This window comes from Phlebotomus papatasi, chromosome 2 (assembly GCF_024763615.1).
Source record: "Phlebotomus papatasi isolate M1 chromosome 2, Ppap_2.1, whole genome shotgun sequence".
NCBI classification, from domain to species: domain Eukaryota; kingdom Metazoa; phylum Arthropoda; class Insecta; order Diptera; family Psychodidae; genus Phlebotomus; species Phlebotomus papatasi.
In genome coordinates, this window is record NC_077223.1 from 60,336,154 (window position 1) to 60,342,234 (window position 6,081).

General features: G+C 35.8%; 1 protein-coding gene across 6 annotated transcripts in view; it reads right to left on the reverse strand.

The window, feature by feature from the left end:
* Nucleotides 1–6,081, reverse strand: part of LOC129801945 (atypical protein kinase C) — a 154,142-nt gene that overhangs the window by 4,417 nt on the left and 143,644 nt on the right. The window lies entirely within an intron of this gene.

Consider the following 6,081-nt stretch of genomic DNA (forward strand, 5'->3'; position numbering starts at 1 on the left):
TATTTAGTCATTACGAGGGTGCCCAGTTTTTAAAATATTTTTCAGTATATATTGAATTTAAATATATATATAAATATATTGTGACGAATTTTCCGAATTCACGATATATTCCATTAATATATTATTCTACAATGCGCCTTTATGTGCCTTCTACAGTAGACTCTCAGAGTTTACTGTATAAGTAGTATACATCGAGCAAGTCGCTGTTTGTGACGTCACTATCGAGCAAGTCGCTGTGTTGTGACGTCACGATGAGTCATGCTCTGACGTCACTATCGAGCAAGTCGCTGTAGTGTGACGTCACGTGTATGGTGACGTCACACCCTGGAGGCATGACGCAATATTTTGGGATGACGTCATCCCGGAGGAGGGAGCGCCATCTGTGATTGCGAAATTGAAATATGGGCTGCCATTTTGAATGCCCATCCTCCATTTTGATTTTTGTCCGCCATTTTGAATTATGGTCCGACATTTTTAATTTCTGTCCGCCATTTTGAATGCCTATCCACCATTTTGATTTCTGTCCGCCATTTTGAATTACCATCCGCCATTTTTATTTTTATCCGCCATTTTTTTATTACCGACCGCTGCTCCTATTTTTGTCCGCCATTTTTAATTTGCGACCGCCATTTTTATTTTTGTCCGCCATTTTTATTACCGACCGCTGCTCTTATTTTCTATGCGCGCGCCCTCTGTTATTCCTATTATTAACCATTTCCGTAATTTTTTTTCGCGACGTGAAAATTTTTTGGCCGAGACCTGGGATTGAACCGACAGATACTTAAAGTCTTAAAACCTAATGTGTACCACCGCTTAGACCACTCGGCCACGGCGGCATGTTGATGGGCTCTCGCTGAATCGTGAACCGTTGCATCGTCCACAGGCTGACGTCACCCATGCATAGATATCCCATATAGACATTTCCCATGCATGCATACATTTTCATACACATACACATGCCCCGTGGGAATAATTACGCGCGTCACTTGGCGGGGAAAAACAGTGCGAGAAACAGATCTCGGGTTTCGGGTTTCAGAGTGGCGCGTGGTAAGTTCTGGATATATGACCCGTAGTTAAGAATGCATCCTATTGCAAAAATGGCATGGAATGTGTCATATGGGGGGCGACTATAAATTAATTGTCGTGGGAATATTTTAATTGCTGTGGGAATTTTTCTTCCCTTTGAGAGCTATTAAAGATTTCTAAATAAAGAGGATAAACGTTTTTACAGTGAAAATAAGTGCTTTTCATATAATTTCACATATGTTTTCGGGACATTAATTTACTCCACCGCACTTTTAAGGGAGATCTTCCATTGGGATGATCTTTTATCTAAGTTGAATGGAGTCTATTTTGCGCCCCTTTACTTTACTTACCCCAGATGTTCTTCGCAATTTTAGTGGTATGATCACCTCCCATGCATAGCTATGAAAAAGTATCTTCACAGGTCGAATATTTTGTAACCCCAAAAAATCAGTTTTACAGGGTTATATCCTAGCAGTGTGCGGAGAAGGGGTTGGATACTGTTAAAAGTTGCTTCAAACAGTTAGAGACTGTTTCAATTTAGAGAACTGTTGTGGCACGCGCTGTCTAATTATGGCAAGAGATTCTTAAGATCTGTTTAATTTATGTAATTTTTTTTCTGGAGAATCCTTCTTATATGTCTACCAAAAATTTTCACTTCTGTCCCTCTATTTACAATATCCGACAAATTTCGCAGTGCCTCTTTAGATCATGATGATCTATATGATCCACTGATCTCATGACTTTTCTTTGTCCATTTTTTGTGAAAAAGCATTTCCATACACTGATCTTGGATCTCGATTATGTGGTATAAGCTCGCTATACCTAAATTATTTCCTAATATTACAAATTGATGGTTGAATGTACTTACTTCCCTTTCTATGCACTTGTCGCCAGAATGACCGAAATATGATCTCCTGCATCGCTCATGAGTTTTATGGAGTGGAGTGAGGTGATTAAAAGAGGAGTGAAAAATCGTCAATGAAAGCAAATTTCATTCTTTGTATATGAATCATTTAATTTTCTTGGCCACAAGTGAGGAAAGAATGAGAAAAGGTGTTAGGTTTCTGATAACTTTGCAAGAGAAACCCCACCTTTCCCTCCCCAATATTACATATTTTGAATTTATAATTGATGCTTTTCTTACTATTTGCAATGTGCTTTAAAGAGATCTGAAGAAATTTGCACATGAACCCTATAGCATAAAGACTTGAGAAACGGCAACAAAATAACAAATCTGAAGATGTTTTTCATATAAAATTATTTTTTCTCAAATTATACAGAATGGGGTGAGCATGTCACTGATTACTGTGGAGCTGATGAATGTACCCCTAAAATTTAGTTATGTACGATACTGAAACATTTTACATGTTTTTCACTGATAACTTGTTCCCAAATTACGTTTATCCCTGCTAGACCCTTCTTGAAAGTAGAAAAGTGCGAAATCCTCTTCTTTTTATTAAATGATCATATTTTTAGTATATTCCCTCTGTGAACGGATCAAAAGAAAAGCTTCAAGAAGATGTTTAGTAAAAGAATGTCACAGATTTTTGCTTTAGACTGAATATGGAAATTTGGCTTGCACTCACTACATCACCACGGAACTATGTCCTCTTTAATTCTCGGGCAAAAATTTGTCCTAGTATTATTGTTATTAATATTTTATTTACACCTTTTACACCTTGCACTGAAGAACATCGAAAACTTTATTTGAGTTGCAATTTAGAAATTTCTGTGTAACCGCCACACCGTCACCGTTTGGAAAATACTTTAGGCAATCGTAAATGTTCTGTTCTGAGATATGAATCGATTTTATTTGTGAAACGTGTTAATAGGGTAATCCATAGTCTCTTAAAATTCAATTATCTGCGATATTAAATCATCTCACGCCTTTTCAATGATAACTCGTTGCTAGATTGATATGTATTTCTGAGAGACTTTCTCATATAAAATAGAAGATGAAGATCTTTTCTTTTGAATAAAATCTTAGCATACTCTTCACATAAAATTAAGATGGTGGATGTTTAATAAAAATTGAAGCTATTTCTCTTTTACTCTGCTAATATTTTGCAGATTTTACACGTTGACTCAAACAAATTAAGTGTGTTTCAAATAGAATGCAAAACCTCGAAGCATATCAGAATGATAAATCAGTTGCCTTTAGGAAAAAAGTTTCCCAAAAGTTCATTGTCTCTATGGAAAAACGCAGGGGCACGACATTTCCTATGTTTCCCATATGTTTCTAGCGCGCCGAAAAAACTTTTGGGATTATTAGCTGTTTTCTGTCAGTGTAGAATGAATTAGCAAAAAATATAAATGCAAAATAAAAGCCAACTTAATATTGAATAGGCAGCCGAAAACCTCAAATTGGCAACCTACGTTGTTTTGGAGATATCTCGTGAAATGTGTACAAAAACAGTGAAAAAATTACACTAAAATCGGCCCATTTTTCAGAGCTAATGTCCCCCCCCCCCTAAACGTATGAAAAAATGATTTTTTTGTACCCTCCACTGTAAAAATGCTTTTTATTCAAATAAGATAGTGAATATGTACCAGTTACTTAAGGGATGCATGGCCTTCTGTAACTCGACCTCTTGTGATACTGAATCACTTCATGGCTTTTTCATGGACTATTTTTATCATTTTGATAATCTTTTTGTGAGAAATCTTAGAAAATTAAAATTGAATGCGTCTTCTTTAAGAAAAGACTACTTTGTATGATGGCCTGAGTCAACGAACACCAAAAGAGAATTTTCAAGAGATACTCACTAAAAAAGAAAGTCACAAACCTGAGCTTTCATTCATCATTATCATTTTCAACTGCTAATCCCCATTGAGGTCGCGGGCCCATGACATCCAATTTAGCAGCCTACACTTGTTGATCCTCCGGCACTTTAGGAAAATTTTCAGGTTCAATCCCAAGGCGCTCCAAGTCAAGATTCTGAATTTGATTCAGCCACCTTGTCTTAGGTCTGCCTCGAGGTCGATGTCTTCTCACAAATGGCATGCATAGCTTTTCTGGGGAATTTTTTCAGTTTTCATTGATTATGGGAATTTATCTTGGCACTTTTTAGCACTACAAAACATCTTTGAACTCTATCCACTTTAATTTTTGGACAAAAATTCATCCTGGTGTAAAGAGCGGGTACCAGGATTACCTCGAAGAACAATGAAAAACACATATTGGAGCAAACCTGGTTTAAGTTCAATTTTTGAAATAGCTCCACCTGCTCTTTAGAAAAATGCTTTACATGCCGTTTTCCTAGACTTTCCTCTGAGATATTAAAAAAAAATGCATATGCAGCAGAGTGACATGTCCAAATAAATTTTATCGGATATGAAACAAAGATTTTGTACACTTTGCATTTATCTTGGGAAATTTCGTTGATGTAATCAAAAGATCTTCGAAATCTCAGAGTAATACCGTTTTATAAGAATTTTATCAATTTAAAAAACTTTTCCTGGTTGAGATTTAATGACAAGTAGAAATGTTGGTGAAAAGTGATAAGTCAAGAAAGACAAGATCATCAAGCTCCATATGTTATAAAGAAAAAGCAACAGATCAACAAATATAACCATGATACTGCTATGGATCTACGAAAGCAGGAAGAAAAACAATATTTATCGCGATCGGTTTTTCTCCAAATAGCTTTTCATTGAGTGTTGAGTTATGTGCCGTAAGCTACGGGGGTGGAATTGCTGTTGTAGAATAGAACCAAAAAGACATGGTCGACTTTCTGCGAAAACGGATTAACTTTAAGAGAATTGTTGGAAGACAAGTTGGGAAAGACTATGCCAATATGAAACTATTGCTAAACATTCAACTTGAACATTGTGTAAAAACCAGTAATCACTATGCCGTGAAAAAAATATTTTCAGAGGTACACCGATGTATGTAAATCTTTAGGAGTACAAAGATTGAAAAATTCTTATCTCTCAACCAATAATGCATTTAACCCCTCGATAAACTATTTTCGTCTTTTTCACGAAATTCCATTTATAGCAAGGAAGTCAATAATTTGTAATGCATCAAATTTGAAGAAAATTCACATAATTTTTTTTATTTTCCCCCCTTTTATGACTTTGCCTCTTACCTGTTGTATAATTTTTTTCTTCTCGACTCTGTCATAAAATTAACTTTGCTTTCCTGACTCTTGCATAAAACGCATTTTCTTCTTTTTAAACAATTTTATTTCCTCTTAATCATGGCTGATTTTCATATGTATTGACAACTCATTAAGATATTAGCTTTGCATTCAATTCTTTCTCTATTACGAAAAGTATATTCTTGTAGTCTCAACGTATGGTTCTCGACATAGGGGGCAGCTCGTTGTTTTTGAAGCACACTCTTGACATGCAGCAACGTGCCCGCATGGAATAAAGGCGGTGTTGTATTCATTGTTGTAGCAGATTTTGCAAATTTTATTTGGTTGCTCTACAATCTCATATTCTGCTTCTTCTATACCTGAATCCAAGGTATGATCACCAAAGAATATCTCAAACAAATTGTCAAGTGTATCCTCGTCATTGATGTTGAAAAATTTTAGCATTAAATGCTTTTTCTCCAAAATACTCATTTCTTTTCCGCTTTTCACCTTTCTGAAAATTTTTTCCACCACACCCTTACGTAAAGTCTCATTGTTGGCTGCATGAAGAAGCTCGATCATCTCACCAATTGACCTTTTATGTAAAATTAGCTGTACCAAATCGGACTCTGATTTGTCTTTTGCAAAAAGTTCTGCTAATTCTCTCAAGTTGTGAGTACTCATTGCGCTGTAGATTTCTTCTGATTGATTGATTTTCCAAGATGTCCCGTGTTAAATAATTGCAAAATATTATGCCAAACATTTTTTATTGAGAAAAAAGAGGGAGGGGATACAGAAAACTTTTGTGGATGCAAATCCTGCCACTGATTGTGTGAACACGCAAAAAAAATTGGTACTTTTAATTAATTCTATGGCATTTCACACAGAAAAGTGTATATCGCTATTAGAATCTCGCTGGATTTCTCGTATATTGCAACATTTGCTCATCATGATCTCTTTCTGAATCAGCCAG